Genomic DNA, 23,763 nt, shown 5'->3' with positions numbered 1-23,763 from the left:
CAAATGCAACATATGACACTTTACCCTTACTTATTGTGCAATCTTTTCCCACTATCCTCTGATTATGCTTAATGCACACTTTTAACTTAAAGTGGAGGTTCAGGAACACATGCATCGTTTCCTAGGTCTTTAAAATATCTATCCATATTTCTTTATTAGCAGTGTGGACTTATGCACCATACAAAACTAGACCAATGGATAAGGGATAAGCTTGAAAACCGCTGTGACATTATTCAATTTTCCGCAGCCTTTCCACATACCAAGTTGCTCCTTATTTACGCATGGGAAAATGCCTTTCTGTATCACAAATCATCCCAGAAAACCTCTTGCATTAGGCCAACTGAGGGACATGTGAAAGCACCTTTTGATAAAGAGCATACATTAGGAAGATAACCTGATATATAATAGACCTCTCCCGCAATTTGTTTGATCCATTGCTTTCCTGGAAAACAGCATTGAAAATTCGAGGCATGATGATGCCTGTTGCAAAAGAGGTCAAGCCACGTTGTGCATATATCCACTTTCTTGATTTTATGAGCCTCTTGAACACACTCCAATTAGCACATTAGGGAATAATAAATACATAGAATTTACAGCATATAGAACCTGTTACAAAACTCTTCACTAATTTACTTTTTTTTAACCCTCTGAATGTTGCAGCTAAGGTTGCTCCTGGGTATTTTCTGTTACAATTTGCGGTTTGGGGTGTTTAAATCTAATCTTAGCACTGAAGACATGGAAGCATACTGAAGCACAGCCAAAATGAGTGTCAGAATGAGTGTTTCTTTCTGTTTTGAAATTCAAGGTTCAAAGAGTTTAGGCTAAATATTGCAAAACAACATTGCATGGCAAGGCACTTTGCTAGTCAAACCCACCAACCATTGAGTGGGGAGAGGAGAAGATATCTGGCTGCTACCTTTCCATTCTAGGCATACTGGTGGGTGTATTGTTGCCAGTACCAGCTGTTTGAAAGTGCATGGCTGATGGCTGGGATGTTTTCTTGACATGAGAGTGACATCAGAAAGGAGGCCGAAATCAAGAACAACCAGAGGTAAACTGCTCAGTGTGATGGGAAAAGATTAAAAGTAAAGCCCACCTTGGCTTAAAAGGTGCACACTGATAATTCTCACAAATGTTATGCATCTGACATTTGGGAAATATAAGAACTTGGGAAAATTCATTAAAATCCAATTTCATGTAGAGCAGAGATAAACAGCATAGGGCTCACACACCGTGTTTAGCTCGGTGGAGTTTTCCTGAGCCAGCCCACCCAAGCCAGCCATTCTGGGGAAAGTACTGGAAGCCTGCAACATACACATATTTAACTTGTGCGCATTCAGCTTCACGTGCTTGACAAAAAAGAGACAGATTAAAATTAAAAAGGGGATGGGCATCCAGGAAAAAAGACTTTGTGATCCCTTGCATCATGACACCCAGTGTGTTTTGACTATGTGTGATTTGGCTTTAGGCAAGATCCCCATGGAATGTAAATCCCACATTTGTTGTGGCCTGAAAAGCATTTCTAAGGGTATGACTTTGGCTGGTCTAATATGTCCCCCTGCCAATATACTGTTAGTTACTTATTTATTCCTATTCAAGCAGACATCTGAGAAATGCCTTGTGCATGTAGCCAACCCGTGGTAGAACAGCTGGCACAGGTGCCACTTTCCATCATGCACATTCCTCCATGCAGGCAAAACCCCAACAGAAAGCCCAAACCTCACATCACATTATCACATTACATGTGATGTGATCAAGGCTAAAGAAATGTCTTGATCTACTGCCACCAGAAGAGGATCATCCCCTAGCGAGACATGTGAGAACACCACGAACATCCAGAGATTTGTGTGTACCCTCCAGGTGAATTTTAAATGTAGTCCAGTGGGTGATCTCAAGTAAATCATTGCAATGATTCTTCCTTAATATGTATTTCATTTATTTCTTTTCAAATGTAACCTTCTACAAATTGCATGAACTGAAGATAACAACTGTTTATCTCATTTGCAGACGTAGACTCAGGCCAGCCATCTATTGTTTCCCTACCTCCCAAATATTATCCATAACTTTGCTTTCTACTCTCTCAGCATTTCTGCTAAAGCACCTCCCTTAAATCATACCTATGAATCTCACCACAATGAAAGGAAGAACTGTCTGCACTCCAAAAATTATCATCAGAGCTTTGCTGAGAAAGTCTATCCAAAGTGTTACATGACCACACCGCTGTGATTCATGAACGCAGCCAGACGCTTAAATTAATTCTTAATGGTATTTTGCTAAATTTGAAATGCAGTTCCATTACTACAGTCCATAACCTAAATCTTGCTATACAAAAAAGACCACACGCCAAAAATAGTAACAACGGTGGGGCTGGAAGAGGGAAGCTGTGTCATGAAAACAATTTTATGTCAAACAAACTTAATCACCTAGGTTACAGATCACCTCAAGGATATATTGATTTTGCATGTGGATGTGAGAATGAAAATATTTGACACCCAAAATGGTAGATACACATATGAATCACTTAGCCTCTTCCAGATATGAACAGGAATTTTCAGTGAAGGTGGTGTTGTGTAGACCAGATATAGAGGACCTTTGGCCAACCAGATGTTACTGAACTACAATGTTCATTATCTCTGGCCATTGGACATGCTGAATAGAGTTGATGGACATTGTCATTCAGCAAAAACTAGAGGGCCAAACATTCTTCGCATCCGGTTTAGATTGAAATGTTTTTGTTGCACTCTATTTATAAATACTGAGTAGAACTAGTGTTGAATACAACCTGAATTGTTTAATAATTCTTCCCCCCTCCTTTTTCTGTATTTTAATAAACTGAAATAAACTATTTACTGTTCAGTTTAACCCCCTGATATTTGCTATTGTGGTGGGTTAAGCTATAGCGGAAATCCCCATCTGCTACAACAACCTGGTATGGTAGGCTGATATTATTAATAGGTTATTGCAGATTGAGGGGGCAATGAAGCAGAGATGAAAGTTATCTAAGGCCACAATGTTTTTTGTGGTTGAGGTAAGATTTAAAATGGGGAATTTCAACCTTATAGCTTAGTTCTCTTAACTCCACATACCAAAATAGGTGTTTAGGTATATAAGTTGTGTGTGTGGTTTTCTTTTAAAAGTTCAAGCATTTGAATCATTCTCAGCAACCTTGTATTACATTATGCCAATCTTTTATAAGTTTACTGAAGAAATGGAAAATGTAAAACTATTTCTTCAGGCCCTTGTCTGGCTGTTAGAGCTAGAAGGTGACAAATTAAAAACCCGTCACCAACACCAGCCAGAAAAATAGTGTATTGTCAAACCTTACTTTGATGAGCTTTAAAATGTGAAATACAACTCTCCTCTAAAACACAGGTCTCCATAATCTGGGGGGTGCCTTTTAAACCTCCAACCATGTCAGCCAGATGAGAGGTGCCAATATTTTTTAAAGCTTCTCCAGCATTTTAATACTGTCGTAAGTTGGGTAGGCAGTGTGCCTGAGTCCCTCCTAATTCCTGGATTCAGAAAAGATTCGGTTGTTGAAATAGCAAGGCCAGGTTCTTGGTAATGGCCCACTAAGTATGGGTTGTTAAGGTAACAAAGGAAGTGGCTTTGTGCCACCGGACAAATGGGTGACTCCACTCACCTGGCTGGTTGTTAGAAGGGCAAAAGCCAGGGTTGAGGTGTGGGTGTGGGTGTATGAGAGAGAGTGAGAGAGAGCTAGAAACAGGTAGAAGCCTGAAGCTTGTGAGGGAAAGTCATGCTTGATTTCGGCTGGAATCCAAGGCTGTGGCCATAGGAGAAGCAAGACCTTCTTGGGGTGTTAACACTGTGAGTCCCTCCATCACAGGCTCAGGTTGTGTACATGTGCAAATGAACAAGTGCTATTTTTATAGAAAAAGAGGTTGCAGAAGTCACCATGAACACCTCCCTGTTCTCTTAGAAAGGCAATGGTGCTAGAACTGAGAGGTGCTAGAACTGAGTTCCATCAAGTTCTGGCTAAAAATATTCCCTGAAATGAGCCATATATCATAAAGACACCACAGTCTCCACTGTCCCTCATTCCAAGGAAACCAAACACTGGGCAAGTGTCTGGAACCCATGGAATCTCACACTGCTCAGAGATCGGAGGTGTGTGCAACAATATCTTCCCTTTCCATCCAACAGGCAGCTTATTGTCCCTTTTGCTTGTCAAATCTATGGAGTCTCCTCTTGTCCTGACATTCTTAGAGAACTCTCCAGCTCCACACAAGTGAACACTCGGGACTGCTGAAGTTATTTACAGAGAGAAAGAGAGAGAGAGAGAGAGAGAGAGAGAGAGAGAGAGAGAATAGGAGAGTTAGAGCCTATAAAAAGATGTTAATTATGTGCTAAAGTCTGAATAATTAGTTGCAATAAGCCACAGACTGAGCTCTTTAATGACTGCCTGCTCATTTGAATTATATACAGGCTATTCATTAGGAAAAGGGAAATTTTTAATGTGGGATGTTGTTGTCCATTATATCAGAGTATTCACTTTAAGAATAAGTAATGTATGTGGAACATACTGGGCACAATCAGTAAAAATTAATAACAATTAAGACACATAATTAATTTATTTGTAAAAATGTATATAGTGCTCAATCCAGGGCTTTTTTTTTCATCCAGAACTCACTGGAACTCAGTTCTGGCACCTTGCAGGTGGGCCCCTTTGCCATTATAAGGGAACAAGGGACACATTCATGGTGAGTTTCAGTGCCTCTTTTCCTAGAAAATAGCACTGGCTTGATCATATACTGTATAATATCTAAGGCAAACACATTGAACTCTGACTCCCTATGCCAACAGAAGCCCTCCTAGAGTCTAGCAGAATTGTCTGCAGCAAAACTGGCTTTCACTTCAATGTTACTGTGCTGAATAATTCATTACAATTACACAATTAAACTGATAAAAAAATTCAGTTTGTTACTCAAACAAGCAGATTTTAAGCATATCACTCAACAATCACAAAAGTAGTGATGAACAACCTACTGCAATTATGTTCTCCAGTCTCACTTCAGCATAATTGTTTCATGATAGGAAAACAGAAGTCTACATTTAAAAGACTGGCATCTAAAGGTATTATTAAAAAAATATCCCCTGGGAAATAAAATTGACAAGTCACAATTAGGATTCCTTCAAAGTACATTAGTTTTGTTTACTCCCCCCCCCCCTTCTATACACAGTACAGCTACATTAGAAATATCATTTTAAAGTAATTGTGTGCTGTCTAATCACCTCATCTGTCATTGAATTTATTGGAAGATCAGTTAGAGCCAGCTACCTTAGACTTGTTATATCATAATTACGTTGTTGTTTAAGAAGAACCCACAGAAAATGAAAATGAAATCCACAAAATGAAAATCCAATTAACCTAAGACAAGAGCAGTGGAAACTTGGCAAACTCTTTGGTTAACACTTTCCTTCCTAGTATTTAACAATTACCTCTGACTCATATTATCTTAAAGCTGTATTGTGCATATGCTGCAGCACTTGTGGGATCAATGGAGAATGTGCACAAACCGTGGTGATTCTGCGCTAAAATATTATCTTAAAGACTTCAAAATAAAACATGACAAAGGGGGTCAGCAACAGAGTGCACATTTGATGCAGCAAAGTCAACATTTCAAGAGAAAACATTACTAAAGGAAATCATATATAAAATGCACATTTAAAACAGCACAATTAACAAGAGAATAAAATATTATCATAAACATAGAACATATCTGCTGCTGGTACTGCCAGTCTTGCTAATGGCAGCCAGCGGCTGCGGAAGCACTAAGAGACAGACAAGATGATCCTCAAACTCATGTCTGTCCATATTCTGTTAAACTGAGCAATATTGCAAATTTCTTCAATGTAGTCAGTCACAGGAGTATTTAGTTTTCGTTATTTTCTTGAGAGAGATATTTTTGTAACTGCGCCCTAATTACAGCCATGCAAAGCAGCATTTTCTAAGAGTGCCGACAGCTGGAGTGAAGTTGTACACTTTGTGGATTGTGAAGATGCAAACATGGTCACAAGATGATTGGTTGTCAGCTGATTTACACCATACCTTCTATACAGAGACATTTTGGTTGGTCAGTCTAGCTGGCATGTACAGAGATGCAAGAACCCCAACAGAGTATATAACCCAAACCTGGTGGATTGGAGTTCCTGTAAATGTTTTTCATTTTTACATTTTTATCAGGATTTGGTCAGCCTGTCTTATTTACAAGTTGCCAGTCAGGAAGTCTTGATAATCCAACCTGGAGAAAGGTATGGCAGGTCACCACTTGCCACTGGTGAGCAGCCTTACAGAAGCCAAAAGTTCATCCCGTGGTGGCATATTTGTGGTGGATGCCACAAATCAAATGGCGGGAATATACATAAAGGACAGTACTGGGAGGGTGTACCTATTTATGGCCCTGGAGTAATGCTTCTGACCAGGAAACCCTTCAAAAAAAATGACTAGGTGGAAAGACAGCCCCCAGGAGACTGAACCAGGCAAGCCAAGAAGGAGAAAAGAAGCTGGACTGCATGCTGACTTCTCCAGAGCCTGAATGGCTTGGATAAGGGCTTAGAGGGAATTCTTCTATCAGATCACAACTCCACCGATGAGAGAACAGAGCAGTCAATGGAGCAGGACTTAGCCTGGTGAGCATATAGCTAATGGTTCCCTTCACCCTACCAGACACATCTATCTTGAAAGAGAGAGATGCGCAGATCACAGGGTACCTTGGGGTGAAATAAAGAGGTATCTTTTATAGCTAAAGAAACCTAAATGAGGCCGAATTCCCCATTCAGAGGCTTTTATGTAACCGGAGGTTTGGTCCATAAAATATTAACCCGATCAATATTAAGATACACCACTAACGGGGGGGAAGAAATGATACGTTTGGCCAACATCATACTTTAAAAGGCTTTTAAAACACTGTAGCATTCCCTTTACCCACTATTTATAAAAAGAAAACATTGGGGGGGGGGGAGAGAAAGGAAAAGAAAGCAGCACATGGTGGGAAAGTATCACTCAGGGTCAAAACATATTTCAGACATTAAGGAACATTATGCTCTTGCTTTACTAGAGATAATGGGGGGGGGGGAATAGCATACACTACAGTGGGAATGCTACTCTCATCGGATGTACATCAGACAGTGGTCAGTTTCAGCAACATCTCCAAGTAGAAGAGATGAGCCAGAGGAACTCTGCTGTGTTGTCACTTTCTTTGAATAAAAGCTAACTACATTTTGTGTCTCAAGTTCTTTCCTGCCCTATGTGCTTACCTGACAGCTCCTTGACACTGCCTCAGGTGGCAGAAGCCCTCAAGTGCTGAACGGAAGATGCCACACCCTGCTCTTTCCTGTTCATGTGTGACAGTTTGTGTTGAGTGTATCTCTGTAGTTGTGTGGGTGTGGGTGATATAGGTGTGTGGGTGTGTCTCTGTGTGTATAGCTCTGTCCACTTTAGCTGGCCTGCCCTCTGCCCCAACATACCCAATGGGCACCAGCCAGCTCTACTTAACCTCATTGAGATCATTCCCTATTCAGGTTTTCTCCCCACCAAATTGAAAAGTGCTAAAGAGAACGAATTATTTCCCTGCATTCCACACAAGTTAACACACAATTCGAAAGCAGCAGACAAATGGAACAGCTCTTCTGTTGAACTGTTCCCAAATGGCACCCAGGGATAGCAATTTTGAGAAAAGCATTTTGTGGTATTAAACTTCCATATTTAGCATCTCTCTCTTTCTCTTCTTTTTTTCTATTAATACATCCTTCAGCGCTCTACAATGAAAGTATGCCCTCTAGTATGGAAAGCTATATGCAAAGCACACAATAGTACTGAAAGCTATATGCAAAGCACACAATAGTACTGAAAGCTATATGCAAAGCACACAGTAGTCACTAGCCAGCAAAATGGGGATGAAATAAATGTGTAGGTTTGCTATCAATTTTAATGGGAGCCTGTAAGTCCTTTCTTAAAATAATTTATTGAGCAAGGGTATTTTGTGATTAAAAGGGAATTTTCCTTGGTTTCAGTGGTGGGTAACATATTTTTAAATATTTGAACGATGCTGACAATGCAACAAAACTGAATGTCATTATGAGCCAAACTGCACATGACAATCCAAATGGGTTGATGGGCAAGAGGTTGGATTGAACTGAGGCATCTCTCTGACCTCTATTACCAAAGCCTACTATCAGTGCAATCTGGGATTGCCTATCCTCCCTGCCGGCAAACAAATGTATGGACAGTCAGGGCTGAGTTGTCATGGATTCTCTTGGATCCCAAACTGCTCTCACAGCTGGTGCTAGCCAGCATAGGGCCTGATCCAGAAATTAGGTAAACCCTGGATAGGATTGTCCTTCCCTTGAAGGAGCAGATAAATAATCTGGGAGTGCTCTTAAACATTGCCACTTGAGACTCAATTACTATTGGTGGCCTGGAGTGTTTTTGGCCAGCTTTAGTTGGCCATCTAGCTATGACCATTCCTGAGCAGGAATAGCATGGTTGCAGTAGTACATATACTGGTAACCTGATTGGATTATAGTAGTGCACTCTCCTTGGGATTGCTGTTGAAGATTTCACGGAAGCTGCAATTTTGGGGACTGAATAACCATACCCAATGAGTGCTCACTTATAGTTCTTTGCCATCATCCTGGAAAAAAGTGACAAGTGGACTGTGGCAGAGTTCTGTCCTGGGCCCATTGTTGATCAATGTCTTTATAAACTACTTGGATGAAGGAACTGAGGGCACGCTCATCAAATTTTCAGGTAACGCAGAAGGGGCAACTAATGTCGCAGAAGACAGAGTTGGGATTCAAGATGACCTTAACAGATTGGAGAACTGGGCCAAAACTAACAAAATGAATTTCAATAAGAACAAATGTAACATTCAACACTTAAGCAGGAAGAACCAGCTGCACAAATATAAGACAGTGGATACCTGACTTGCCAGTAGTACATCTAGGCTGTATCAACAGAAGTATAGTGTCCTGATCAAGGGAAGTAATAGTCCCACTATATTTTGCCTTGGTCAGAGGACACCTGGAGTACTGTGTCCAGTTCTGGGCACCACAATTTAAGAAGGATATTGACAAACTGGAACGCTGGGCAGAGGAAGATAATCAAGGGGCTGGAAACCAAACTTTATGAGAAATGGTTGAGGAAGTTGAGTTTGCTTAGCCTGGAAAAGAGGAGACTGAGAGGAGATGTGATAGCCATCTTCAAATATCTAAAGGGCTATCACATGGTAGATGGAGAAAGCTTGTTTTCTCCTGCTCTGGAGGGTAGAAGCCAAACCAAGGCTTCAAGTTACAAGAAAGTAGATAACCCTTGCGGTCCCTTCCAGCTCTATAATACTATGATTCTATTATTCTTTAATGCGTTTATTATTTCTTATTGTGTTTTCTTGTATTAACATTTGAATTCCATGTAATTAAAAAAACACTTTACGATTACCAAACAACAGGCAGATAAACCATTAAGCCCATCAAAACACTCAACAATTTTCAAGTGGTTGGAGGGGGAGAGACTTTGGCAATCTCTGATCTAGAGGGCACCAAGTTACAGAAAGCTCCTCTAGTATGTTACCTGAAGAGGAGTGGACTGCAAGCTTTACAGGTTAACACACTCTCTCAATCGCACACACACACACACATGCTAATAAGTTTACTCCAGGGTCATTACAACATGAGGCTGTTGAACTGTAATTACAAAGGAAGTGCGTTGGCCAGCCATGCTAACCAAAAGACAAAGGTGGATCTGTGGGAGCATGACTGGTTTGGTCGTACCAGGCATGGAGCTTTTGGGGCTCCACAGCAGGCACCGCAACTATGACATCCAACAGGAGGCAAGAGGGTGATGGATTTGGGCGTTGCACAGGGCACCACTGAAATTTGAGGTGCCGGGGTCTGCAACAGAAAAAGATTTGTTGATGAAGCTTTATATGATGTTTCCAAATTTGGTGCAACAAATGCTCTTTGGGTCTGTTGGGACACGTTTTCAGTGCTGAATTAAATCTTGTGGAGGCCCTTAGGCAGTCAAAATCTGGGAGGGCGGGGCTCATGTGTGCACTCTAGTCAGATAACATTGAACTAAGAAAGCTTGATTGTAATTTTCTTTCAAGGTCAAATCAATATTGTCACAGGGCCCCTAAAAGGTGTAAGGCCCATAGGCCCGTGCCTATTCTGCCTATCTGGTAATCCAGCACTGTATGTTTTATGAGCAAACATTGTAAGTTCCTAAACATTAAGTACAAATAAATATATTTATTAACTCTGATTTCCAGAACTTTCTCAAAACTGTTGCTTCTAATCTCCCTGAGAAACAGGATCAGAGAAGAAAGGCCTGCCCACCAAATGCAAACATGTTCCCAAATTCATGCAAATTATGCCATTTATATGTAAATAATATGTGTAAACTGAGTCCGTCCAGCTCATATATTTATGCAGAATAAATCACCCACTCCTCTTTTTGGATGAATGATAGTTTATCTAAAATAAGTATGAATTCCCTCCTATTTGAATTTTTAAAATCCCATTACTAGTGGCTGAAAGATGTCATCCATCACCCTCATGATGATAAATATCTACACATCCTTTTACTCTTCCCTTAACTTTTGGATGGTCAGTGCATTCCCTAGCAAACTCACCATCAAATATAAGGACTTCATTATCCTTTTCCCTAAAAACAAATTTCCAAACTGTCAAATATGGTTGAACAAGGGTGATTTCATTTTCTGATACTTTTAGTTATAATAGTTATTCCTTCATTACGATAATCATTACAAATGAGTATGTGGTCAGTAGTTTCTAGCTGTCATATCAATTATACAGCTTTCTCTGTTGTCTCCTATTGTGTCCAAGCTAACCTTTTATTTTATGCTCGATAATGAGCTAAACCTAACCTAAACTTATTTATTTATTTTATTTATTTAATTAATGAATATAGGCAATACATGTGCCATACAAACTCTAAATAATTATATATGAACATTAATAAGCAGATTGTTTTGTGCAATACATTCTATTATATAAACTATTCAATATTCCTATAATAATACAAAACCTTTAAGATTATTATTTCATTTTCTCTTTAAAATCTAAATGTAAATTTATTATCTATTAGAGATAAATCCATTACAGATAGGAATTACCTCTAAACTCTCATATCAAATATTTAAATAATTGTGTTTGCTTATAAAAAATGGAAATAAATTTAGATTCATTTCCTTTATAGCAGTGAACAGTCTAACCTTAAATCTGTTATACCTAGTTCTTAGATAAATAGATAAATTCCATTCAATCATTTCTTCCCTTATCATTTTATATGAGCTTATCATCCCAGTTAACTTTGTCAGCTAAGCATTTATAACTACAGTATAATAATCATATACCTTTCACGAATGACACTGTCAAATAAAAATAAAATAAGACGTATAATAAAATGTTTCCCTTGTGGTTAATTAGAGCCTTCCCTAAATGTTTCTTTTTTGGTTGATTGATTTAGTTTGGTTTTTTTAAAGAAACTTGTGGAAACATGCTATCAGCTGCCCTTGTGAATTTATTCCTGGGAGGTAGTTTATTTCAGAACATCTTTCAATCTAAAATGAAAGCGTAAACAAGACTGGAACACCTTTTCAGAATATTTTTCTAATATGGTTAAAGGCATTCATTTGATTTACGAAAAGGTAATTGACTCATAAACTGCAAATTGTAGTTTTGAAACAACCAGCTTTTAATTGGAGTTGTCCATTCTAAATGGATGCTTATTAGCAATATCAGAATATAGGATGATCCATTGAACTGCTCTTCTTAAGGCAACCACTGGTCCTCTGCTTGTGGCAGTTGCCGACCAATGGAGAACTTCAAACAATCAGAAAAGGGAAAAGGAAAGCCTAGGGGCATAGGTTGCAATTGAAAAGCTGAGCTCTCCCCACCAAAATGAGTTACAATTAAAGATACTTGAGGAATTCAATCTTTGCAAATTCTAGTACAAATTGACCTGATCTGTATCTCTTGGACTAGTGTGCATACTGGAACTTGGTGATCTAGCAGCCTTCACATTTCCCAACTGTACCAGAGCAGTTATTGACAAAAAAAGTGTTTCATAACACATTTGAAAATGCCTATTTTGAGAGGAAAGGTGTACTTTGGGGAGAAACAGATGGAATCCATGAGAAATATATTTTGCAGCACTGCCAATAAAATAAGTGGCATCTCCAGCCTCATTTATGTTGTCCTTAAAAGTGAGAGAAGCATCATGACCATGTCACACTCAGCTCCTGATAAACTGTGTCGAGGACAGGGCAAAACAAAGGCTGAGAACCAGGAAGCAAGATGAATTTGTTCATGGCCAACAAGAAACGACAAAAACATAGTCTCCCTGGTGCCCAGAGCTGCCTGATCTGTGTAGGGGGGAGGGGTTAGGGTATACTAGTAGACCCTCTCTGGTCTGTTAGTGCAAGGAGGTTTCCAGGCTTTTGTTGCTGGTCTTCCTGCTGTTCCAACCTTTGGCCAGATCTGGCTTTGCACAGACCTACAATTCCCAGCACCCAACTGCCATTCCCATTATTCTTTGAGGAAAGCCATGTGCTTTAAATTTGCCTTCAGGGTATGGTGTGTATGCAGACTGTATCTCTTACAGGCATTCTGTGGGTTTCCACTGAAGGCTCAAAGGTAGGTGATCTCTACCCAGGAACAGCAAACACAAAAAGATGTTGGAAGTCTTAATTCTCTTTACAACTAGTAGCACCTTCCTTAGGATGTAATAATAATAATAATAATATAATAATAATAATTTATTATTTGTACCCCGCCCATCTGGTTGGGTTTCCCCAGCCACTCTGGGTGGCTTCCAACAAAGATAAAAGATACACTGAAATGTCACATATTAAAAACTTCCCTGAACAGGTCTGCCTTCAGATGTCTTCTGAATGTCAGGTAGATGTTTATCGCTTTGACATCTGATGGGAGGGCATTCCACAGGGCGGGTGCCACTACCGAGAAGGCCCTCTGCCTGGTTCCCTGTAACTTGGCCTCTCGCAGTGAGGGAACCGCCAGAAGGCCCTCGGAGCTGGACCTCAGTGTCTGGGCAGAACGATGGGGGAGGAGACGCTCCTTCAGATATACTGGACCGAGGCCGTTTAGGGCTTTAAAGGTCAGCACCAACACTTTGAATTGTGCTCGGAAACGTACTGGGACCACATCCTTTGTCAAACATCTAGGATGAGTACATCCCTAGAGTAGGTGAGTTGCTTAAAATTATCCCCACCCCCTAAATAAATTCTGTATATGTTTAGGTCAATTACTTTTTAAATCTAATATTTTCAGACTTTCACCAATGGTGGCATTCTGTGGTATTTACCTTTGTTTCTAATGATTGAATTAAAGGCCAGACAGCTAATAAATCAAAGGATGTAGACATCCTTGTTTTCTAAATCATTTCATATCAGTTTGAGAAGTATTTCTATGCCAACAACCTTCCAAGTAAAAATAATATTGAATGTAACTGATAATTAGGATCTTATTTCAACATTGGTTGTTGTTGCTTTTTTATTTTTTCAAAAAGCTTGTCTTCTGGTTGCAATCTTTAAACAAAGAGTAAATAGAACCATTGGCCACCACAAAAATTGTCTAACCTATAAAGAGAGGGGCGGCTACTACATAACCTGGCTCGTAACAGAAGAGTGTAAATCAGCAGTGAGGCAGAGCACAAAGGCGATCTGCTGATCAGAAGAATAAAACACTGCGGTAGAAAGATGTGCTCTCTGGCCGACTACAGTAGATAGATGGGAGAGAACATGAAGAAAAACCATTATAATGGAAGGATAAATCAGTAGGGAAAAGATCAGCAGCAAAAAAAGGGGCTACAATAAAGATGACATGAAAATCAAAGGACAGAGCAGTAAACAAAAGTAAAATACATCCACAAAGGACAGAAACAAACAAAGTACTGTCCTAATGAATGCAAAAAAAAAAAAAAAATCCTGTCATACCGCAAAATAAAGAACAAGTATAAGTTAAGGGGTGCGGAAGTATTCATGTGTGAAGAAATAATCACAAAAGACTAGGAAGCCTCACCAAAACTGGACAGCATGGAACAAGAAGGAGAGAACAAAAGATTTGCATAAAATATTTGCAGAGCCTAAAATAGAAGTGTATTCCTTTCTGCAATTCAACAAATTTTAAAGCCCCATTTGTAAGAGAGTGACAACCAATTGTGTCCAAGGCTGGTTAACATACAATAGCAACTTCCTGTCACTGCAGAGCCAGTATGATGTAGATCAGGGATGAGGAACCTTTGGCCCTTTGGATTACAACTTCAATCATCCCTGAACACTGGTCATGCTACTTCAGGTTGCTGGAAGTGGAAGACCAGCAACATCTAGAGAGCCAGAGGTTCCTCATCCTTGATGTAGGCAAAGGCTTCAAACCAGAGAAAATTAGTCAAGTCCCATTGACATCAGTAGAACAAGTTGCTTGTGCTTGATATAAGCCTCATGATCAAACCCAGCCCTACCATTAGAGTGAGGTGATTGCCTCAAGCAGCAGGTGCTGCGTGGCAGGCAGCAGTGAACTGATGTACATTCTTCCTGAGTTCACCAGGCATTCTTCTATTGGAGGATAGAACTGTGCATGTCACACAACCTGTCTTGTACCACCTGCTTCCCTCAGAGGTGGCAGAGGACTTCTCCAAGTGGAATTGTGGAGGGGGAGCTCTTGTCTTTTGCCTCAGGCAGAAAAATATTTTGAGCCAGCTCTGGCCACAATTGGACTTAAGCATGATATTATCTAGAGTGTTCAGATTGTTATTTGGGTTCAAATCGATGCTCCACTCAGAAAGGATACCTTGCCACTATAGAGACAGTGCAAATTTGAAAGCTAATTCTGAAAGTCAGAAATTAGAGTAATTCTAAAAGAGTGGAGCATATTACACCTGCAGAAGGTTTCAACACTTCTTGTTATAAGACGTGCCTAATTGTTGAAGATACATAAGCAAATTATTCAAAAATATTTTTGCTGAACCCATCTAACAATGAATACATGTTAATTTGCCTGCAAAACTAGCCTGCCTTATTTCAGAAGAAATAATATTGCTTGAATCTCACAGGACTTCTGTTGATTCACACTAACCTGGCAAATCTAATTAGTTTTGCCATGAGCATTTGTTAAGCAGATGCCTGATTTGAGTGTGTTTTTAGCTTAATGAACCTGTTCCAACCAGACAAGAAATTGCTCTGATGAAACCTCTGCCATTATCAAAGCTAGGCCTCCAAGTGATCCATCCAAATTAGCAACTTTGTATTTAAGAGATCTAAGCATTTCCACAGCACTGTTGAAACAGTTTGTTCTCAGATGTAAAGGTAGTTCTGAAAATGAAGCTAAAGCTTGGGACGTCTGGGACAAATAATGGAACTGGTTTCAATAGCCTGTTCACCCCACTATACTTTGAGGACTTTTAAATGCAGGCAGACAGGTATGTCCCAGTTCAATTGCTCACCGTCTTTCCCATCACGATGCCACATTAGACACAGAAATAATGTCTGGACATACAAATACTGGGCTGAATGAGGGCTAACAAACTCAAATTGAATCCTGGAAAGACAGAGGTTTTGTGGGTATAGTTCCTGTATCTCAGAATTGGATGGGGTTGCATGGAATGAGTGCAAATGTGGGGAATATTGCATTAGTTTTCTTTATTATAATGTCTGAGCTTCTGTTCCATTTCATAATGATGCTTTCATACTGCAGAACCTGTTCCATTGTAGAACTGTGGCTTTTTGACTGGTACACTGACATGTTGAGCTGAATTTCATTCACAATAGGTGTACTCTACACTACCAAGACCTAGTTCAATGTTTTAGCGTTGACTTATAAAGCCTTAAATGACTTAAGATCCATTACAGACTCCTAGATCTCCCAGGATAGTCCTACTTGCTAAGCCATCACCGTGCAAGGTCCCCAGTACTGTGACACATGAGAGGGCCTTCACAGTGGTGGTTCTGCGGCTGTGGAATGCCTTTCCTCTTGAAATACTGCTGAAACCTAAAATTGGTTGAATTTTGGCACCAGTTAAAAACTTACCTCTTCACTCAGGTTTCTAATTGTGTAGAGTTGTGTGTGTGTTAGGTCCCTGATACATGGAGAAAGTATGTACTATTTCATTATTTAGATACTCTGACCCGTGAACAAAAGAAAAATCCTGCTGGATCAGCCCAAAGAGCCTTCTAGTCCAACATTATGTTTTCACTGTGGCCAGCCAAATACCTATGGGGAGACTTCTCAAAGGACCTGATTATAGCAGCACACTCTCCACTTGTGATTCCCAGCAACTTGTATACTGATAGAGGAGTGAAAATATGCCCACCGTGTCAAGTAGCAACTAAAAGCCTTTACTTTCCATGAGCTGACCAATCCTATTTTAAAGCCATGCAAGTTGGTGGCCATCACTATGTCAGACCAGATTCCATAGATTTGCTGCTATGTGCTATATGAATAAAGGACTTTCTTTTGTCTTTCCTGAATCTTCCAACATTCAGCTTTACTGGGTGGCCCTAAGTTGTATAATTCTGAGACAGGTTTTCTCCACCTTGTGCATAATTTTGTATTTCTCTTTCATACCCCACCTAATAATAATAATAATAATAATAATAATAATAATAATAATACTTTATTTATACCCTGCCCATCTGGCTGGATGTCCCCAGCCACTCTGGGTGGCTCCCAACAGAATATTAAAAACGCCAGAAAACATCAGACATTAAAACTTCCCTCAACAGGGCTGCTTTCAGATGTCTTCTAAAAGTCAGATAGTTATTTCCTTGACATCTGATGGGAGGGCATTCCACAGGGCTGGCACCACTAACGAGAAGGCCCTCAGCCTGGTTCCCTGTAACCTCACTTCTCACAGTGAGGGAACCACCAGAAGGCCCTTGAAACTAGACCTCAGTGTCCGGGCTGAACAATGGGGGTGGAGACCTTACTCCTCTTTATTTTCTAAACAGCCCCAGATGTTGCAACCTTTCTTCAAAGGGAGATGTCCCAACCCCTTGATATCTTTTCAGCTCTGTGATTTCCTTTTTGTGGTTAAGTGACCAGAACTATACACAGAATTCCAAGTGTGCTCTCTACACAGATTTGTATTACAATATTATGATATTGGCACTTTTGTTTTCAGTATATTTTGTAATAATCCCTAAGATGGAATTCACCTTTTTCATAGTTGCTGTACACTGGGTAAACATCTTCACTGAACTACCCCCTACTACCTACCCCATGGACTCATTTCTGGTCATTTACCACCAGTTCAGACCCTATGAGTGCATACATAAACTTTTGTCCAATGTGTACACGTGTTTACATTGAACTACATTTTCCATTTTACTGCCTATACACTCAGTTTGGAGTGATCCTTCTGGAGGATTATTATTATTATTATTTATTTTGCTTTAACCATCTTGAACAATTTGGTATCATCAAGAAACTTGGCTACCTTGCTCCTATCCCCTAACTTATGGAGTGGTTATGAACAAGTTACAAAGCACAAGTCCTAATATTGATTCTTAAGGGACTCCATCTTCCACATCCCTCCATTGAGATATTTGTCCCTCTCTCTAATTCCTGTTCCTTAATCAGTTCCTGGTCATAAGACGACCTCTCCTCTTATTCCATGAGTTCTTCAACGATCAAGAATAGCACCTTGAATTGAACAGTGGTGAAAAATGGTCCACAAATGTTAGAAATGGGCCATATTCCAAAAGTCACATGCAGTTGAACTAAAATCTAGTATTTCTAGGTCTTATTGGTTTTAAAGGGAGATAGTGGTTAATTCTCACATTGAAATCAATGGGGCTTAGCAGTGCTTAATTTTGGCTGGCTTGAGCCCATAGTTATAAGTGAATGCTAAACTGACAAGGAGGCTGTTCTGTATCTGATGCCATCCTACCTTTCTAATGCATACTCAAACGAAGAAGTGAAGAATATTTGAATCCAATTTTTTAATGATGCAAAGCTAGGAAGGATGATAGGAACTATGAAAACCAAAAATTTCATCAAAGTGACCTTGATAAATTAGAGTAATCATCTGAGAACTATAAAGTGGACAAGTGCAAGAGATCACATCCAGCAAATGCATACAATAAAATGGGGAATTAGGCCTGTCAAGGAGTTAGAAGCTGCAATGAATCACAAGCTGAACTTTAGAGAGGGGCATGGTGCAGCAGAAAGGAAGGCCAATGACATCTCAGAGTGAATTGGCCAAAAGGAAATTTTAAAAACTCAGCACTGGACTGGCCTTGATTCCGATCACCTTTTTAAGGTGAAAGGGGTGCTCAGAAAAAGGCAACAAGGAAAGGGCCATCGTCTAGAGAGAGTTAGGCTGCAATCCTATGCACAATCAACTGCTAGTAAGCTTCATTGTACACAGTAGGATGCACTTCTGAGCAAACCTGGATTGCACTACACAACACATACCTAAAGCATGCCCAGTGTGATTCCTGGGACTTAAGAGTACTAATTTTGACTAGCTCATACTCAACATATGCAAAGAGGAAGGGAAATTATGAGTCAGTATCACATTCCCTAAAACATAATCTTGGATCTAAACCTCTGTACCTGATGCCAATTCAAATATATCAGCAAACAATGGTGTTACAAAGATTTTGAATTTAACATGACTAGGAGAGAAATGTTTTAACTATTTTACTTCTCTGAGCTGTCACTGGGATATGGACATCCAAGGAATCAACAGCATCTTCGTTAAGTATAAAAGGTGCTTCACGGATCATAGATCATCTTTCTAATAATAGGTGTAAATTGCAGTCCCCATTGGGAAGGGAATACAAAGCGCACAGCCAGGCAAGTGACCATCTTGTTGCCAGTAGTGTCAGGGAAGTGAGATGGGGTAAAAAGCAATGAGAATAGCCACAACAATCTAATGATTCAGAAGGGAACAGGCTGCCCCAGAGAAATACTCTCTGTCATGGGATAAAGCAGCCTGTGGCGTTCGTACAGAGCCCCTGGTCATTTCACAGACTATTGACCTGTACACCCCTGCTTTATTCTTCCGCTGCCACCAACCAGGTTTCTTCTGGTGAAATACTGAGTCTCAGTCAGGTTGTAAACAACGAAGATTAAAGTTTATTGAAGAACAAACAAGTTTTAAATATGTTCAGAACAGTTTCTCAAAAACTAGATGTGGCACTATCTCACACTGTCACACTCTTCTCTCTCAGTTCTATCCCTGTCTCTCACTCTGCCACAACCACTATGTTCGACTTTTTCTGCCTCTGTCTGACCCTCACTCCTCTATCTCCCAATGGTAAGCCCTGGGTTGAGCCTCAAAACCAGGTGGGCTTCGTCTCTGAGCTTTCTCATTCGTCAACCTACATTAACCATTTCCACCCCCCTGTACAAACATAATCATAAGGAATGGGCAAATGCCACATGTAAGTAACTTTGCATTTTATTATTTTATGCAAGCTCTCCTTGAGGATTGCTCTGGATTGAATGGTGGAATACAAATCCGAACTCCAAGTGATCTGAAGGCAATCCTGCATAGGGATTTTTTTTTAATGCTTAATGTTTTATTATGTTTTTATATATGTTGGAAGCTGCCCAGAGTGGTTGGGGCAACCCAGAAAGATGTGTGGGTATAAATAGTAAATCATCATTATGGAATGGGATGTCCCTGTTTTCATCGGATAAATGTTGGAGGGCATGCAGACAGGCATACAAACAGTTACTACAGAAAACAAATTATGGAGTGTTATATGCTTCTGGACTGTATCGATTCAGACTGGAGGTGATTTGATTTTTTTATTTAAAAAACATTCTCTTCCAAGCAACAATAAAAAGTCTGAACCTAGAAAAGTTATAAGTTGGAACAGCAACGTCTAAAGCCTGGGAAGTGGACACATAACATCCTCTTCCCAGGGCTTCAGAAAGCAGCCTTCACCATTCTGCCTTGCAGTTAAGTGGTGCTGGTCACTCTGAGTAACAGGAGCACAACAGAGGACCACACTGCTGACCTGGCAATTCATGTCCGGCCACCAGCTCAAGCAGATCGCCTCTAAAAGGCTCTCTCCCCTTGCTCTGCATTTCTAAGTGCCCCCCCCCCTTGCTAAAAACTGGATGGAAACACAAAACAATGAAAAAGGAGAAGAAGAATCAATAATCAAACTACAATGAGAGATGCCAGCAAGAGGAAGCTTGCTAGGGGACTGGAAACAGGTCCTCGTCTGATGGATTGCATCATGTGTTAATGAGATTCCAATTTTAATTCTTCTCAAAAGGTTGCAAATATATCAGGCATTCTTTTAAATATCATTTTGAATATATATTTTTTCCAAGGCAGCAAAGGAAGACACAAAGACAATCATCTCAAGGGAGAGGCAGGGGAGCAAAAGAGAGAGCAGCCTAAAATAACAGAGCAATAAATAAACAACCCTGAATGGTCTGGTCTGTCTCTTTTAACAAAATGTATCCCTATCCAACCTCCAGCATGAAAAACACAATTCATGGGTAAATAAGTTGCAAAGAATGCTGAGTCACAGGAGACTCAAAATGCAGGAAAGAAGTCATTGTTTAATTGCTTAATTAATTTTGGCCGTTTCCTTTTACTTTCTCATTTCTGAATAGAAGACAACTGCCTGCATTAGTAAGATGAACAGAATGGCTCAGATATTAACTAGTGTTTTTCATGTGGTAGTGCTTGGGCATTTAACACTCTCATTTTTTTCCTTTGGCTATCACCTCTTGGTGCCCTAGATGTTAAATGGAGATGATCCCTGGCATACACTATAACCTGATCTACTAAAACTGCCCATCTGTAAAATTCCTTTCTCCATCTGTAATTCCACAGCACTAAAGGCTTTATGTAATGGCCTGTCCAAGCTATAAACAGTTTCGAATGACCAAGAAATCCACATTCATTCAGCATGATCCTTTCTTCGTGAACTGGAAGGTTACTCCTGGTACTGACATTTTAGTATATGTGACAGATATTGGTCTCCTGTGGAAAATGCTGCATTAAAATGATGGTGCACTTTATTCCTTCTTCTAAAGAGTCTTCCCCATTCTCACCGGCTGTATGTCATAAAGAACAGATGCATCCTGGAATATTTAAGAGCTAAACAGGAGACACTCTTATAACACCCATATTTTCACACCAATGGTGCACACCCCATCCCACGATGTCTTCAATTGCCTAAGCTGCACTGGCTTCTGAAGTAAGATATGTTAATATGTTGACCATGACAGGAGTGCTATTGGTGTTTTGTTTTGCTTTTTAAAGTACAGCTCAAAATGGATCTAGATGTACTCGTAGAATAATGACAACTTGAAATATCCATGACTATTATCTCCAATGGTACACAATCATGTTCTCATTTAGTTATCTTAGAGGCATATCTGAGGAGTATTTCAAAACGATGGTTCTAATTCTTAATTATTGCTGCATACCCTCCAATATTTCTCCGATGAAAATAGGGATGTCCCATTCCATAATGCTAATTTTACTATTTATACACCACACATCTTGCTGGGTTGCCCCAGCCACTTTTGGCAGTTTCCAACATATCTAAAACATAATAAAACATTAAACATTTTTTAAAAACTTCCCTATACAGGTTTGCCTTCAGACAGCTCAGGGTTTGGCTATCTCCATACCCTCCAACAATTCTCCAATGAAAATAAGGACATCTTAAGGAAAAGTAGGACGTTCTGGGATCAAATCAGAAACCAGGACAGCTTCTCTAAATCAGGGACATCCCGGGAAAATGGGGACACTTGGAGGGTCTGTAGCTGCATTTTGGTTCACTTATTGTTTCAGAAACTGCAGATTTGGTAATTTGCCATTAAATGTGAACTAACTGAATTTTTCCCTCATCTCATCATACATGAATTCCCATCATGTTCTAAAAGAGCCTTTGCCAAACTGGTGTTTTGAACTACCACTGCCATTGGCTAATGAAAGTTGTAGTCAAAAACCTCTAGAAGCAAGAGGTTGGCAAACAATGTTCTAAACTGTGGCAAGGAATGCAGGAGGCAGGACAGCTGTATACTTTACGTAAGGAAACTCTCAGATAACTTCCCTTTTTCAGTGGCTTCAATTTGGTTAAGGCACCATTTTGTAGCAGATGCAATGTAATGGTGATTCTAGCTCTGAACTGATTGGTTTATGTAAATGAGAACAGCATTCTTATTTGAAATAATTTTGCTATTAAGAAATCCACTTTTCTTGAGAGACCAGAGAAACCTGTCATTTAGATCTATAACAGATATACATGTACAGGTACTGTATTAGTCAATAATGATTCACCACCTCAATCTCTAGCACACCAAATCTGCTAAATACAAATTCAAGGGTGTATGTATTCAGATAGTCTGCTATTGAAACACCATGCATTTATGTCTGAAGCACATTTAAATAGAAATTGCTGTGCTAATGTCAACTTCCACCCATGTCATTCATAATCCATTAAGTATATTATTGCACAAATTGTGTGAGAAAGCAATTTACAGCCTTCATTTACAGCATCAAGAAGAGATGGAGAAACCATACTGTACATTTATTGCTTTGTGGTTTATATAGTGGTTTACAGTTGTAATGGGAATCAAGGCTTTCATGCTTTATTATAAGATGGGATTATGCAAGCATTATCATGTGAATAAGATACAATAATTTTTTTTTTAACCAAAGTTATACAGGAAAGAATAGGTTTGCAGCTACTGATATAGAAGCCTGCTGTCTGTTTCTTTTTCTCGTTCTATTCCGTTCATGAAAAGAAACTGGAATCCTGAAAACCACAGAAGTAAAGTGGGGTGCTGAGTAAAGAGGACTTCTTTAAACTTTAGCAATCACCCAGTTTGCCAGCGTTTCAGTAATTAGCCATAGGATTCTCATGACTGCAAGATGGGATCAAGTTGTGATCTAACTTTCTTTGTAGCACAGGTTAAATACACCCACAGACACATATCTTATAAGCTTTCACAGAAAGTAAGAGATGGGTAGGAGACTCTGCTTAACAAACAAAGTCACAGAGTTAAGTGAACTCCCAGTTTTATGAAATAAATGAAACAGTATTTCAAAATAAAGTGCACACATTTCTTATACTTAATTTAATGTCTCTTAAGAACCTTTCAATGATCCCTGTATTCCAGCCCTTCAGCAATCTTGCAATGGAGAAACAAGAGTTCACTGAGAAAATACATATATGAGCCAGAGCTCCAAAAGCATAGACCAGTTTCAAATGACCTTACCAAGTCTTATAACAAAATCCACAAAGGTTTCTAGCCCATAGGAACTTTTTCTGTTCATAAGTTTATTGTCCCATCCAGGTCTTGACAACCTTGTAGCAATAGTATTAATAAAGAACATATATCCATAACAGAAACAAACATCCATCGTTACAGATAGGTAGCCGTGTTGGTCTGCCATAGTCAAAACAAAAAAAATTCCTTCCAGTAGCACCTTAAAGACCAACTAAGTCAGTTCTTGGTATGAGCTTTCGTGTGCATGCACACTTCTTCAGATACCTTTACACATCCATCATGTAAGAGAAGATACCAGAGACACCAACAAGCTTAAATCTAATGTGATTTCAGATTAAACCTCCTAATCACCAAAACAATTTAACAAGCTCCTTTTCCCTCACATCTTTTTAATCACATCTTTTTTCTGTCTCTGCTATGTAACTGGCACCCTTAAAAAAACACAAAACAGCCAGATTTTTAAAAAGACAGAAACTCCTAGAAACAGGCTAG

General features: G+C 39.6%; 1 long non-coding RNA gene across 1 annotated transcript in view; it reads right to left on the bottom strand.

Annotated features, from left to right (window-relative positions):
- Positions 1 to 23,763, bottom strand: part of LOC310845410 — a 722,498-nt gene that overhangs the window by 582,599 nt on the left and 116,136 nt on the right. The window contains exon 2 of the long non-coding RNA XR_014564670.1: positions 22,730 to 22,796. This is a non-coding gene — a long non-coding RNA (uncharacterized lncRNA). The remainder of the gene's footprint in view (positions 1 to 22,729; positions 22,797 to 23,763) is intronic.

This window comes from Podarcis gaigeae (genome assembly GCF_964106915.1).
Source record: "Podarcis gaigeae genome assembly, chromosome: 5".
Taxonomy (NCBI): domain Eukaryota; kingdom Metazoa; phylum Chordata; class Lepidosauria; order Squamata; family Lacertidae; genus Podarcis; species Podarcis gaigeae.
The sequence above is the reverse complement of the archived record's forward strand: the minus strand, read 5'-3'. Positions and strand labels throughout refer to the sequence as shown.